This window comes from Panthera pardus, unplaced genomic scaffold (genome assembly GCF_024362965.1).
Source record: "Panthera pardus isolate Hobbes unplaced genomic scaffold, ASM2436296v1 HiC_scaffold_27, whole genome shotgun sequence".
NCBI lineage: Eukaryota > Metazoa > Chordata > Mammalia > Carnivora > Felidae > Panthera > Panthera pardus.
In genome coordinates, this window is record NW_026526843.1 from 91242963 (window position 1) to 91259875 (window position 16913).

The following is a 16913-nucleotide window of genomic DNA, read 5'->3' on the forward strand; positions in this document are numbered from 1 at the left end:
TCCTCCAAAGATGTGCACATTTCGTGAGTTCACACACACGTGAGCAAACACTCAATAAGTCAAATGATAGGTGCCAGAAGGTAGTATAATGACTTCTATATCATAGCATTTGCCTGGTAGTGAGGTATTATTTGACCTTTTGGACACATTTTTATAATTAAGTATGTAGTCAGTTTTTGTAGGTATTGTCAGGTGTTGTTGAGGAAAATATGTATTCACAGGTCGTTGGCCTCAGTTCTACACATTCCATGAGATGCAGCTTGTGAATCATGTTGTTTGACTCCCGCTGTGCGCTAAGTTCTCTTTGTGATCTATAGCTTTCCGAAAAAGATTTGTTAAAATTCCCACTAATTGTGGAGTTTTAAATTTGTCTATGCAGCATTATCGACTTTTTATCTCATATATTTTAAAGACCTATTTTTGGATGCATACTAGCTGATGACTATTATATATTCCTGTTCTATTATTTTACTATGTAATGAGCTACTTAATCTCAAATAATGCCTTTTTGACTTGAAGATTATTTCATTTGATGTAAATATTGCTATGTCTGATTTCTTTTTGTTATTCTTTGGTTGGTACGTCTTTCTTCTTTATCCCTTTGCTTTCAGCCCCGTTCTGTCATCATATTCAAGGAGTTTTTCTGGATTAAAAAAATCCAAGGCAGGAAACTATTTTATAACTTTTGAATTCACACATATTCTTGTGGTTACTTCCCTTGCACCATGCCTTCCCTTGGTTTCCTGTTTTGTTATTTCTTTTACTTGATCTTTTAAAAATTGCTTCCTTAAAAAAATAAAAAATAAAAATTGCTTCCTCTTGTTTTGTCTTCTGGTTTGGAAGTTGTTATCCCATTTCTAAAATTTTTTTTAACATTCATTTATTTTTGAGAGACAGAGAGAGACAGAGCCTGAGTAGGGGAGGGGCAGAGAGCAAGCAAGAGAGAGACAGAGACAGAGACAGAATCTGAAGCAGGGTCCAGGCTCTGAGCTGTCAGGACAGAGCCTAAAGCAGGGCTCGAACCCACGAACCATGAGATGATGACCTGAGCTGAAGTTGGACGCTTAACCAGCTGAGCCAGTGGCTCAGGCATCCCTGTTATTCCATTTCTATTCTTTTATTGGGCACCCTTAAGTGCTTAACATGCACATTTGACCTAAAAAGTTAGCATCTGTACCCTCCTCCTGAACAAGATAAGACCTCGGAACACAAAGTCCAAGCATAACCCTCCCACCTTCCACGTTTTTGTTGTCTAGTATTTAGTGGCCCGTTGTCTTTAATTTTCTATCACTTATCATTATTATGGGTTCTACAGTTAACACTTGTTTAGATTTGAATGCCATGTTGAGCAATAACCACTCACATTGCCTCTTACATCCCACTTCTTCCTTCTGGGTTCTCTCCTTACTAAAGTATTTTCTCTAGAGGTTTTTCAACAAAGGTCCATAAGTGGTCAATGTTCTCCTTCTTGTTCTTCTAAAAATGTTTTTCTTTTGACTCAATCTGGAATGCAAATCTAGCTGAGAATAGAATTGAGGTTAACAGTTGAAAATAGTATTCAATTGTCTTTTGACATTATTCTTGTTGATGAGCAGTCTGTTTTCAGTTTAATTTTTGTTCCTTGGTCTTTTTCCCCTGATTACAACTTCCTCCTTGTTTTTAGGTGTTTTGAAGTTTCACAGTGATGGTCTCTACCCCATTCTCTCTAATCTTGCCTTCTGGAACTCTTATTAGGTATATGGTATATGTTGGACCTTCTCATTCTTGCCTCTGTGTTCCTTAATCTCTCTGCCCTGTTTTCCACCTCTTTGTCTCTCTTTGATGAATTATGAATCATTTTCACAGGTTTGTTTCCAGCTGGGTCTAACATAAGCCACTGAGTTTTCAATTTTAATGATTCTATTTTTCATTTTCTTTTTAAAAATGCTTCTCCTTTTTCTTTTTCTTTCATTATGGTTTTGACTCCTCCTTTTATCATTTTAAAGGTCTCATTTAAGGGTGCCAGGGTGGCTCAGTACACTAAGCATCTGACTCTTGATTTTGGCTCAGGCCATGATCTCACAGTTTGTGAGATCCAGCCCTGCATCAGGCTCTGTGCTGACAGCATGGAGCCTGCTTGGGGTTCTCTCTGTCTGCCCCTCCCCCCTCCTCTCTCTCTCTGTCTCTCTCTCTCTCAAAATAAGTAAACATTTTTTTTAAAAGTGTCTCATTTGAAGTCTCATTTTATCCATAAAATTTACAAATCAGAACAACATATTCCTCCCTCAGTGAGTAGCTTCATTTATTAGTTTCCTGTGTATCCTCACAGGGTTTCTTCATACAAATATAAGAATTAAAAAAAATTTTTTTTAATGTTTATTTTTGAGAGAGAGAGACACAGAGCGCGAATGGGGGAGGGGCAGAGAGAGAGGGAGACACAGAATCGGAAGCAGGCTCCAGGCTCTGAGCTGTCAGCACAGTGCCCGACGTGGGGCTCCAACTCATGGACCGTGAGATCATGACCTGAGCCGAAGTCGGACGCTCGAGCAACTGAGACACCCAGGTGCTCCAAATGTAAGAAGTTTTGAGTATATATTGTGATTTTCTCCCTTTCTTACCATAGGGTAGCATCATATACTATGTACACGGTGTCCTGTTTTACTTTGTGCGCTGAAAAACATGACCCCATTCTTTTTTGTGATGGCATAGCATTTCATTGTGTGAGTACACCATGCTTAGTTTACCCAGTACCCTGCCCTGGGGTTGTCTAGCCTTTTACTCTTGCAGATAGTACTGGAGTGGACAACTTGTCATTTTGCGTGCACTCACGCCTATCTATGGGATCGAGTCACAGACTGGGATCACTGGGTCAAAGGGTAACTACATTTCTCATTTTTTTTAAATGTTTATTTATTTTAGAGAGAGAGAGGAGTGGGGAGGGGCAGAGAGAGAGGGAGACACAGAATGTGAAGCAGGCTCCGGGCTGTGAGCTGTCAGCACAGAGCCCGACATGGGGCTCGAACTCAAGGACGGCGAGATCCCGAGCCACCCAGGTGCCACTCTAATTTTGATAGACGAACCCCAATTGTTATGCATACAGGTTCCAACATTTGGTGCTCCATCAACAATGCACGAACCTGCCTGATCCTCTACAATCTCATGAACAAAGTGTATGTCAGACTTCTTTAATATTTTTCACACACCTCACATGTAGTCTTTTTCAGAGACTCTTTTTCAGAGAGTCTTTTTCAGGGACATTCTTCCCAGCTCTCAGTATCCCCCTGCAGGTTGTCTGTGGACTTCCCCTCATTGAGGATCATTTCTTCTCACATTCAGAATTTGTGTTAGTGAGCATCTCTTCACCAGAGATTTTCTTCCCCCATTTTTTGGTTATCTATGGCTACAAATCACTCCAAAGCACAGTGGGGTCAAATGACTATTTTATGTTGCTCACAATTCTGCTGGTCAGGAATTCAGGAAGGGCTTGACTGGGCAGTTCTTGCTTGAGTTCTTTCATGTTGTTGCAATAAGATGCCACCTGGGCCTGGAGTCATCTGAAGGTTGTACTGGGCTAGGCATCCAAGATGGCTGGCTAGGCATCCAAGATGGCTGGATAGGCATCCAAGATGGCAGTTGGTTCTGGCTGCCAGCCCACAGCTCAGCTGACCTATAGGTGGGAGCACCTACATGTGAACTCTCCATCATGGCAACCTCAGGATGAAGATACTTCTTTATGGGGTGGTTTAGGGCTCCAGCATGAATATTTCAGCAAACGAGGTGGTAGCTTCAAGGCCTTTTTAAGCCTAACCTCAGAAATCACGTAGCATCACGTCGGCTGTATTCTGTTAATCAAAGGACTCACGAGCCTTCCGGGATTAAGTGAAGAAGCATAGACCCCACCCCTCAGGGGAATACCAAGAATATTTTTTCAACCATCACGATTTCTGAAGTCCCATGTGTCCTGGATTGTGGAAGAATCCCTACAGGATGTTTCCTTTTTCCCTCGGCCAGGTGGCTCGGAGGTTTTGTTGGTCTGGAACCAGTTTTTACATTGATTTCTCACTTTAGGGCTTCTCATACCATATGGATAGTGAAAAATCCACACTCTGCATCCACTTGTGGCACAAGTGCCTTCATTTTCTTACAACAAACTTTTTTTTTTTCTAAATCCATCTAGAGGCTCAGGCAGACATGTCCTTCCTGGTAAATCCTTGGACCAATCAGGAAAGTTTTTCTGATCTACCTTCACTGAGGGGACAGCTCTTTTGGAACTCTGGCTTTATGAAATGAAATAAATTTAACTTGTCTTGCATGGAAAGAAGGTCACATCTTTTGTCCCTATATGGCCATTAAATCCCAATGCTTGGCCATAAGGACCTATATCTGGGTCTAATGCTGTACCCTAAACCCACCCCAAACACATGGGGCCTTGCTTTTGATTCTTCTTAATTTTTCAGTCCTAGGGATTGCTTTCCTTTATTTCCAACTAAGCTGTATATTTGAAAGTTATCGTTGATATAGTCTATCCAGCGTCTCTGTGTGTTTGTAGTGGAAGGATCATCTGCAGTAACTCAGTCAAAGATGGTCCCAGAAGTCCCCAGTCCTCAGTTTTGAGAGTTGAAAAAGGGAGAATTATTGAATGATTATCTTGGAAGGTGACTTGAAGAGGGCATTATTAGTGGGCAAGAATAAATGTCTTCCCTTCACCGGCATGCTCTTTTGTAAGGGCGTCTCTTTCTTATTTTCTGATCTAGATCCGTGGGCAGATGCCATTTTAGCCAACCTCAAATGGCAGCTGAAGCATGGGTAGTCACTGCCTTTTTGCCATCCAGCACAGCTATTCTTCTTGTCGTAGATTTGGCAGGATAATCAATAGGACCCAAATGACAATCAATTTCATGTGATTGCACTTGGTTTCCCATCGATTTCAATGCTGACTCTATGGCAGAATAATGAGGGAAAGCTGATGCCAATCATTGCCTGTGAATGCCACTGCACATCTTTCTAGGTGACTGAACACCATCAAAGAGATGGGGAGAGAGAGAGACGTGCTGGCAAAAAAGACAGAGAGAGGACAGAGCAACCTTCAATGATGAAGATGAAGAAAATGATGTTAATAGAGATGTGAAAAGGAAAGCTTGAATTATGACAGTCTTCTGATCCAGAACACCACTGAAAAATCTGGAGTTCGTACAGTGGAGGAAAAAATCAGCCTCGGGGCCATTGAGCTGGAAGAAGATTCCAAGGTACGTTTCCCTAACTATCATGATGTTTAACAGCTTCATCCTAGTGAGGAAATCTTGGTTGTAAGTTTGCACTTGGAGACGATTCGTCTAATCACTGTTTGATCATCAGATGTCATTTTCTTGAAGCCAAGAACCACATTTTTATTTACCCACAAAGTAGTCAACCATCCTCCACCATATGGATTCTCAATGAATAATTGATGGAAATATAGATTGTACCTTCTATGGATATATTTTTCTAATCTGTGGACCTAATAATGTATTGTTAGTATTCTCCAGAGTTCTTTCAATGTTGACATCCTAGTTTGACAGATGACAGAGCCATCACACCAAGCGAACGATCGCAGTAGATGCTAACGAGGAGGCAAAGTTAACAATACAGTGAGACACATTTAACTTAGATCTCTTCGAAGGCATAAGCTCTACTCCACTCTTGTGCTTTGATCTCTGCCTTTGGCAAAAGTCTTCTACAGAGTATATTTTCAAATATTATTTCTATTTTTTTTGGAGAAGGAAGTATATTCACAATAGCCCAAAGTTAAAGTAATATGGAAAGACATATTAAGCTCTATCCCTCTTACCTCTGTCTCCATCCACTTCTGTCTCTCCTGTCTCCGTCTGATAATCAGTCATAGTAGTTTATCGGGTTCCAGTGCTTCCTTACACAAATACAAGAAAATATGAATAATTATTCTTATATTCTCCATTTCTTATGCAAAGGGAGGCATACCACAGATGATGTTCTGCCCCCCTTTTCACTGGATATACCCTAGAGCTTTTTTCCATATTGGTACCTAGAGAAGAATACATCCATTCTGTTTTAGCAACTGCATAGTATTCCATTGTGTGGATATGGCAAAGTTTATTCAGTCTCCTATTAACGGACAACTGAGTTGTGCCCAATCTCTTGCAATGACAAACAGTACTGCAATGAATGATCATGAACATATGTCATTTCTTTCGTGTTGCAGGTGAGTCTGAGCAATAGGTTCAAAAGATAAACACATTTGTAATTCTGACAGTGTTGATTTGCCCTCCATATGGGCCATAACATTTGCATTTCCACATGTAATGTACAAGAAAATACCTGCTGCCCCACACATCCCCAATAGAATGTGTTGCGGTGTATTCATATTTTTGCCAATCTGAGGTGAGAAATAATGCCTCAGAGTGATTTTAACGTACATTGCTACAATTATGACTGAGGCTGGGTATCCTTTTACATGTTTGAGGGGCCATTTATATTGTTTGGTATGCGTGTGTGTGTGTGTGTGTGTGTGTGTGTGTGCGCGCGCGTGCACTGGTTCTGTATATTATATACCTATTCACCCATGTTTCTTGAAATGCTTTTATGGTTTCTTTCTTACATGTAAGTCTCTGATTCCTTTGGGGCTTGTTCTAGGGTGCAGTCATACAATCTGGGGTATAGACCCAACTTTGTGGTTTTTCAGATCACAACCCAGTAGTCCAAAATGTTTATGAGCCTACCAATCAGAGAGCCAACTTTATTTCTGATATCATGTACCTACCTGGCTTAATTTCTGGACTTCCTATTCTCTTCCATTGATCTCATTCATTATTCAAGCACCTTTTCAATTTTCTGAGACATCCCTGTATATGGTTAGTGTCAGGTAGGATTAGTGTCTTTGCATCATTTTCCTTTTTCAGAATTTCACTGACTACTCTTGCTTATTCTATAGTGGATATTTCTTATATTTTTGCTGGGAATCATTTGACCTTGGGTCTGAGGACATGACCTCTACATATGTTATAGAAACTTCTTTCTATAGATGGATTTTTCTCTCCTTGTTAAAAACAATTAAAACTGAAACTGAATGCAAGTGCCAAGTTTAGATGGGAGGGTTTGCTTGTGAATCTAAGATGAACTTTGCAGTGGTCAACATTAACCCGGCAGAATTTTGCTCTGAAGAATTACCTTATCTTACCAAGTAAAATAAAGCAGGTGAGCCCACAGCAGTCAGAGCCCCATCCCCCCAGATTCTAGGATGAACTAAGCCAGTAAGGCATAAGGCTCTGGCTTCAGGTCTAACAGCTTTAAGGGAAAGGATCCAGGAAGCAGCTCTTTGACTCTGATGGATAAAAGCTGGGAGAGATGCCATGATATTTGCGAGTGAACCCTGCACCCAGACTAGGTCAGGGATTACATGCATCCCGTAGCCTACCTTAAGCTGCTCCTTCCTTAGATTGGAAAATGGTGGCCCAAGCAGCTGGGCATGGCTAGGAGGAGCCATTCATAGCACATCAGTGGAACCACAGGCATTCATCCCAGAGAAAACACACCTGGGCATACCTGCCTGGGAAGGACTGGAGTTTGGGAGGGTCAGGAAAGACATCCAATAGGAAGGTGCACTTGAACTAGATCCTGAAGGAAGACAGGGAGTTTTCTGATAGATGGGTTTGGAAAGGGCACTTCAGAGAGAGGAAATGGCACAAAACCCCAGAAGTTCTGGGATGCACAGTGCATTCTGGGAAGAGGAAGTGGTTTGCTGGGGCTATAATGAGGCACACAGGGGCATGGGTGGTGCCTGTGTGGGCAGATCCTGTAGCGTTCTCTAGGTCAATACCTGAACTCAAACCTGAACTGCTTTCTCTAGTCTGTGGGAAATCACTGAAGGATTCTTTATTTAGCCTTTTTTTTTATTATAAAAATCTTACTATCCCATAATAAAAATTTAAGTAGCACACATAAGTCTTTCTTGCCCCCACTTCTCTCCTCCAAAAAGGCCACTACTACAGTTTCTTGTAATTTTCTCTCCAGAAACTCATAATTACCATGGGTATGTGTCCTATCTAAAAGGATATTGTACTACGTTGTACCGCAACTTTTGTTTTCCATTGAATTACCAGTCTTTTTTAGAACTGCTCCTGAAAAGCCACACCATGTTGTGTGTGTGTGGGGGGGGGGGGCGGGGGGGGAGACATCACATTTTTCTGGGTTGGTATAATGATTTTTCCCTCACAAAACATACTAAATAGATGCGCTATAATGCGAATTTTGACACTACGTTTTCAGGCCAAGACATACTCACCAATTTGCTCGAGTAGCGGTTTCTAGTCAGAGATTATCCTATAGAACTCCTCTGAGCTGTGCACCATGTTTGAATGAAGCCCAAGCAAGAGAAGTGAAGCATCAGCCCCTCCCGCACATCTTCAGGGTTTAGTTCACGTGTGCCATTTCCACGTGATCGAGCCTTTGCTTCACCCCTACCATGGTTTTCTACGCTTTAACTTTGCTTTTAAGAGTAGCTTCAGGGCACGATAACCATGAGCCCACATAAAAGTGAAGAAAATGGCACAGAAAGCAGCATTCACCTCCCAAGGAACGATTCTTTTGCCCCCCACGCCACCTCCCACCATCCACTATTAAGTCTCTTCCCCTTTGGGCAAGAACACGGGGCCTTCATTACCTGCACACTTGCAGGCTGTTTACTGCTTACATCCACTTGTTTTCATAGTTCAACGGATTTATTTTTCTGTCTGCAAAACATTTTGGAGTATTTGAGGTTGGATTAGAGCACAACACGATTTTCCCAGTGAGATGAATATAGGTGGCTTTTCATGAAACAGCTCTTCACTTCGTGGCCAGGCTTTCAGGAACAAACCAGAGTGTTCAGGGAAGAGGTAGAGGGTCTCTCAGGGCGTAGATCATGGCCAAGGCCACAACAGCCCACCCCAATCTCCACCATTCAGTTTACGACTTTCCAGTGTCCAGTCTCTTACCGTTGCCGTCTCTTACCGGATGATCTAGAGTTCGTTTTTTGAACAACAAAACAAAACGAAACAAAAAGCAAACCCAAAGGGAAATAGAAAAATCAACAACAAAAATGCTGCACTGGAGATCCTTTTATGCGCATCTTGAAACAGTCGTGCAGGCATATCTGTAGGAGAAATTTCTAAGAGTGAAATTGCTGGGTCAAGGAGTGTATGCATTTACAATGTGAAAGCAAATGCCAAATTGTCCTTCCCGGAAGACCTACCAATTTACATTGCCATTAACAGTGGACAAGAGTCCCTACACCCTCATCAACAGAGGACCATGGCGAACATTATCAGATGTGAAAAGCAGTCATTTGTCTGTTTTTATACGGATTTCCTTAAATGTTAGTGAAGTGTAGGAGTGAAGGCGAGCATTTTTCATGTACTTATGGCTATTTGCAATTCTTTTTCTTTGAACTGCCTCTTCATGCTCTTTGCCCACTTTTCCATTAACTTGTTACCCTTTCTTTTATCGAGTTGTAAGATTTAAGGGTTTTAAATAAGGGTGAGATACCATCACATTTTAGGAAGTCCTTTTGCTATATAGCGCTACATTGATATTACAGTTTATCACTCACTTGACTAATGTGCCCATATTTTAGTGATTTCTGACGAATCTGGACATAGGGTTCTCCGAGGCCCTCGGAAGGAGCGGAGCTACTATGAAGGTACAAAGTTTATAGAGTCTCGTACGCTACGTCTTGCTGAGGTAGAATTTTATTCTCTATTTTCTTTTTGAAGTCTGTGGGTGAGGCAGGAAATAACAGTCACCGGGAAATTGGACAACAAGAAAGAGCAGATAAATTATACCTTCTGCATCTCAAATGAAAATTTGATTTGTCAGATTATTTCGAAATGAGAAAATAAAAGATACACTGGCATTGTATGAATTTCTCTAAAACACTGCTTTCATTTCTCTCTGCAGGTCAGAAACATTTCCGCTTACTCCTCTTTGGAGAATACACACTTGGTTAATGAAGGCAATTCTTTTCCTGCACTGAACTTTCCATTTTCCCTCATACACACTCTGAACTCCCCCAGGGGGCATTCGTGCCCTTTCCGACCTGGCTTTGAGCTACCTTCCCAGGAAGCTCTGTCTGTGCTCCTAAATGAGAAGTAGCTGCCCCAGCCACAGTAGACATTATCTTGTCCTCCTCTTGGGCTTAGTTGTCATGCCCCCTTTCCTTGGAGGAGTTCCCCCCATGGCCCATCTAGCCCCCAACATCAGCCAGGTCCTGTTCTCTTTGAAATCTTGGTCCCTTCACTCCCACAGAGTCCTCTAGACCTCACCTTCCCCAGCCGTTTGCCTCTTCCTTAGGCCTTTATTTAACCTCTTCGATGAGTGAGTTTTGTTTCCCCACGGTAGAGTCCTTAGCGGCCTCCTCCCCCCACAGGGACCGTCACAATGCTAAGCACTGCAATATTTACTAACTGAATGGCATGAGCAGGACACTGGGATGCTTCTAGCATGTGGTGTGAGGTCCTTCTCAAAACTTTCTGCCACGAGATGCTTGCTTCTGGCCATTCCTTCTCTGGCCCAGCCTGGTGACCCACATCCTTTGTGGTCCCATGTATCCCTTGAATGCTGGGGTACTCCAACCGTAAGTCCCGGCCCTTCTGCTCTGGGAGAATCTCATCCATCCCATATTGTCTGCCACCAGGGACTCGAGAGGATAGCCTGAACAACCTCTGAAGCCAAACTCAGGCTCCCCTGGCTGATACGCCTATGCCCTCCAGACACCCGCTCCTAGCTACAAGTCTCTGAGGCACCCAAATGTAACCTGTCTGAAACCTGACTGATTGTTGTAACCCAGCCCTGATCTTGTTCCCGAGTCCTCTGTCTCCACTGGTGTCCCCAGCACCCTCCCCGTCATCCCAGCTAGAGATCCAGGAGTCATCCCTGATACCTCATTTGCCCCCCTTCCTACATCCAATCAATTACCAGGCTCTGACAAATGCGACCCCTTTCCAACTCTCTGTGCCTTAGCTAAGGTTTGCATCATCTCTGGATAATTGTAGCCATTTTTTACTTTGTCTCTCTGACCTTAATCTCATCTTCCCTCAAATCTTCCGGAATGATCAATTTCCCCTGCTCAAACAGTTCACCAGCCCTTTGTTGGCTGCAGGGTGAAGTCCCCAGTTCTCAGCCTGGTGGATGAGGCCTGTGGAACTCAGTCTCTGTCTATTCCTCGCGTTGTGTCTCTCACAACTGCCACAGAACACAGCAGCAACGCACAACTGCTTATGGTACCCGCCCACCACCCACCACCGCAGCATCCTATTCTTGCCCTGCCTTTGCTTCGAGTGTCTGCCTTGGATCCAACGCTTTTCCACCTTCTCTCTGCCTGGCCACCTCTATTCATCCTTTAACAGTAGACTCAGGGTGCCCTTCTCCAGGAAGCAGAGCCTTTTCTGATATCTGACCCCCCCACTTTGGTTCCCCACTCCCAGCGAAGCAATGCCCCATCCAAATCACTGTGGTTTCGCATAGAATGCAATATTCTATTTATTTATGATATTTTTCCTTTCTTGTATCGGGCTTCCAACTTGACTGAGAGCTCCATGAGGCCAGGGTTCAGATTTTATGCATCTTCGGTCTGACACATATTAAGCGCCCAGTTTGTTGACTGAAACAACATCAGTGTTTATTTTACTCCTCAGTGCATAGACCATGGCAGCGATGCACGAACAAAATCGTTTACGGTATTTCATAATCCAGCTTCTATTGCCTTATAGAAGGTACGTCTTTGTGCCTTGACATGGGGTGGAGGTTTCAGATATTGGCACGAATGCCGTGATTTATGACATATATTGGATACTTGTTTACTCATTCCTTTGCAACTTTTCCTGGCTAGACTTCAACATGGTGTTACAGAACAGGAGAAGCGAACTCTACACCTGTTATGAAATGACTGTGGAATAGATCAAACGTGTGTGGCAACAGGTTGCCTTATAAACCAGATTTGTTTGGATATTGCTTCTGGGATCCCAGAGACCACAAGTTGCCACACGATGAGGGTAACCGCAGGCAGAAGCCAGAATAAATCGAGTAGCTGGGGGATGAAGAAGATGGTACGACTGCAGTTGGAGAGAAACAGAAAATGAAGCAACATCGTCTTGTCCTTGGGCAGGCTGCGCTCGTGGCCCCTGGGTCAGTGTTTCTCACCAGATGGTGACTTCAGCATCAGAACAGACACAAAAGAGAACACGTAGGAGATTTTATCTTGGTTTCTGGTTCTTAGTAAGGAAAGATGATAAATTCAAACTCCAGCTAACATAAAGGGGGCAATTATCAGCAGTCTATCTCAAGTCACTGCCAGGGTGAGTGGGTTCTCAGGGTAACCTGGTGGTCAGCTTGTCCGCTTCTGCCCCCTAGTGGTTCACTCGGAGTTGCTGCTACACTTAACCTTGGCCTTCCGTACAGCAAAGGGGAGACAGTTTTCCCTAGAAATGAAGAAGACAGAGTATCTTTGTATAGCGGCCCGTGCATTGTAAAATCGGAGTTTATGGAGTGTATTTCATTTATTTTGCAACTACCCAGTAACTACCTATAGGTTAACCTGTAAAGACCTGTATTAACTCTGACTTTGCTTAAGTCTGGCCATGCCCGCGAAAAAAACTGTGGCTTCTTTATTCTGGTGGAGTGATTGGCACATTGATTTTATTACCTTCATCCTGTCTGGAATTATTAATAGTTCGTTGTTCCGCTTGATCTTCCTTCGCTGTTAATCTTGGTGAGATTTGTGGTTTGTAACCGTTTTGTAGCTGGCATTCTCAAAGAATGTAGTTTTCGTTTTACATTAATCTGAAATGGAATGTTATTGGGCAAAATACCCCTTAGGAGTATAATGAAAAGGACCCATTAATTTTCAGGGCAAGAGGGCTAATTACTCCCCTCCCCCTTAAGTCCGTATTAATTGCTAATAACTTTTTATAGAATTGAGTACATGAAGCTAATTTTGATTTCTTCTTTCCAACGTATAGCATATCTGAAATACTTGGCCAAAACAAGAAAAGTAGCTTTGGAAGGTCAGGTGCTTAATAAATATGCTTTATGATATTGCAGTTTGTAAATGAGTCAAAATGGAAAGAAATTGGGGGCTCCAAGAGGGAATGCTCATGTTTTTAATTAAAGGGGACTGTAATTGGGAGACCTGAACATTTTATGAGCCCACACATGGGCCATACTTCATGGGAGATACTTTGTAGCAACATTATGTTGGGGCTAGAGAGTCCAAGATAACCTCTCACCCTATAAAGCTTCTCTTTTGTGGTCTCTAGTCATTTGGTTATCTGTCCCGGGCATTGTTTTGGCCTGATAACTGGGATGCAAGAATGCAAAAACAGAAGCTAACAGAATTTCTGCAAGGTTTAGGCCTAAAACAGGGACAGGGGCATTTGGACCCCATTATATTGGTCAAACCAGTGTAAGGTAAGGCTCATTTTAAAAATATATAGAATGTCATGGTCAATTCAATGTTGAAAGACTTCTTCCTGCTTTGCAGCCCACGCTCCTCTGTTCTCGCACAGAATTCCATCTATTTTCTAAGAACCTGTTGAAGTGGAATCTTCATAAAAAGTCATCATCTTCCAGTTGCAGATACATCCTCTCACTTTGATGTACATCTGTAATTTTATATACCTCGGGTGTTCTTTGTAACAGGTTACCTTTCCCATCGCTTGGGCATAGCTCTCTAATAATCTGGAAAGTTCCGTAAGACAGCAACTTTACCTTGAATGAGGATGTTGGCTGAAATGAATCCGAGCTGCACAATTGGTCACATATAGTTTTTATTAGTTTTTGTAGAATTTTACAACAGCCATGTTGATATAGCCCTAGGGCTCTGAGAAGGCAGGAATTAAATTTCTGTGAATAGTTTTGTCTTCGGTGTTTAGCTCACTGATATGTAAGAAACAGCCATTAGAATGTTATTGCATGTTTCCTTTAAAAAAAGAGAATGTAATGATCATTATAAAGTTATTCAGGTAACACAGATTTTATATATATATATATATTTTTTTTAATATATGTATATATATGTATATATTGTATATATGTATATATATATTTATATATGTATATATATATATTTATATATATATACATATATACACATATATATATATATTTGAGACTCTCCCTCCCCCCCAAAAAAAGAGGCAATATAGCATGGTGGTAGTGACCTTGGGAAAGTTGCTTAACCTTCCTGTTTCTCAGTTCATTAATCTATAAAACAAGGATAACAAAAGCGCTTCCTAATTCATATTATTACAGTGAAGATTAAAAGAAATCATGTATATACAGCCTTTAGAAAAATTCCTGACATTAGTGTCATCAGTGCTAGCTATTTTTAGTATTGAAAGAAATTCTCATATTTGTAGCCCTGTATTCATAGCAGCCTTATTCACAATAGCTAAGAGGTGGATGCAACCCAAATGTCCATCCTCAGATGAGTGGATAAATAGGATGTGGTCTATCCATACAATGGAACATTATTCAGCCTTCAAAAGGAGTGAAATCCTGACACCTGCTACAACATGGATGAACCTTGAGGACATCACGCTGAGTGACATAAGCCACTCACAAAAAGACAAATCCTGTATGATTCCACTTGTATGAGGTATCTAAAGTAGTCACATTCAGAAAGAAAATGAAACAGAAAGAAACAGAAAGTAGAATGGTTATCAGGGGATGGGGGAGGGGGAAACAGTTGTTTAATGGGTACCGAGTTTCAGATCTGCCAGAGGAAAAAGTTCGTAAGATGGAACACACAATAATGTGACTATTCTTAACACTACTGAACTGTGTACTTTGCAGCAGTTAAAATAATACATTTTATGTTATTTTCCTTACCATAGTTAGAAGAAAAAAAAAAGACATTCTCTTCTGAACATGAGGGAGTTTCCGGGGCGTTGGGAACATTCTATATCTTGATCTGAGTGCTAGTGATAGGAGTAGGTTTCATTTGAGAAAATTCATCAAAACATGTTTATGACATGAGCACTTTCTGTGTGTCTCCTACACTTTCATGAGAAGTTTCAAAACAGAGCTACTCCCTTCTTTCAGTGGCTTGAGCTTGCGATCTCACAGCTGGGAAAAGCACACAACTGCTTGTGGAAGCAAAATTTTAAAATATTAGCATATATGGGGCACCTGGGTGGCTCAGTCAGTTGAGCATCTGGCTCTTGATTTTGGTTCAGGTCATGATCTCACAGTTCATGAGTTTGAGCCCCGAATCAGGCTCTATGCTAACAGTGAGGACCTTGCTTGGGATTCTCTTTCTCCCTCTCTGCCCCTCCCCTGCTCATGCTCTCTCCCTCTCAAAATAAATAAGTAAACATTTTAAAAAATATACTAGCATATACGGAAATGACTACTAGTTCAAATAGAAATGACTCGTTAGCAAGCAGGTGTATTAAGAATTCAAGGAATTTGGGGTGCCTGGGTGGCTCAGTTGGTTAAGCGTCCGACTTTGGCTCAGGTCATGATCTCGCGGTTCGTGAGCTCAAGCCCCGCGTCGGGCTCTGTGCTGACACCTTGGAGCCTGGAGCCTGTTTCAGATTCTGTGTCTCCCTCTCTCTCTGACCCTCCCCCGTTCATGCTCTGTCTCTCTCTGTCTCAAAAATAAATAAACGTTAAAAAATTAAAAAAAAAAAAAGAGTTCAAGGAATTTAAACACCCTTCATACATTGTTACAACCTGAATAAACTACGTAGGAAAAGGTGACACAATTCTTGCTAACCTGCACAAGAATTTCACTCACTTTTTTAAACAAATTGTTTTTTAATGTTTATTCATTTTTGAGAGATAGAGAGAGACAGAGCATGAGCAGGGAAGGGGTAGAGAGAGGGAGACACAGAATCTGAAACAGGCTCCAGGCTCCGAGCTGTCAGCACAGAGCCTGACGCGGGGCTGGAACTCACAAACTGTGAGATCCTGACCTGAGCTGAAGTCGGATGCTCGACCGACTGAGCCACCGAGGTGCCCCAAATTTCACTCACTTTTTAAATCAACTCAGAACTCGGTGGCACAAAATATACCTATTTAAAAATTTTTTAAAATTTGTTATTATTATTTTTTGACTTGCTTTCCTACAGAGAAATCAGGAGAAAGCAGGAAAAAGGGATTATTTGATTTTTCTTCAGCTGAACTGGTGATGGAGAAACCCCAAATTGGGCAAAAGGCAAGAAACTATCAAAGTGACTGCCTTCTTTCTTTCCAGTGAGAGCACCTTGTCAAGGTGGGTAGACAGATTTCAGGAGCTCTGGCCTCATGGCTGTGATTGTATTTCTCCATGAAGATACAAAACCCCCAGGCTGCCTCTCCAGCTGCTGGCTTCACTTCCCTCTGTGTCACACCTTCTACGTCAGGCATGAGGCAGAAGATACCACTGAATTTGGATAGATGTCCCTGGTATGGCCAAGAAACTTTCATAATAATCTTACCTTTTAATGAAAAACGCTGCAGACTGTTTGCCTAAAGGGCAACAGATATGACTGATTGACTGATGCTCACCGTCTTGCCTGTCCAGATTAATTTTAACATATAGTTGTTTTGAACTTTAAATACTATCTCCCACAAATCTCATGGGACTCCGTGGGAAAGGGCACATTTATCCTCATTGCTGGCCCCTGCCTGTGAAGTTATTAATGACCCTTTCTCTTTTTCCCATGAAACTTTTGGAGTTGGTCTGCGCCAGGTTGCTGGCTTGAGAGGCAGGGGGCAGGTCGTGAGGAGGTTTGGAAGACATGTGGCAGTCACCCTTGGGCTTTCCTGGGGGGATTGTACTTTTTTTTTTAGAACCTCATTTTTAGGAGACTAGAGAGAGAAGCATAAGGTTGTGTTGATGTTTGCGTGGAAGTCAACTCACTACCAGCCTTTGGGCTGACAGCTCAGACTTCATCACTGTG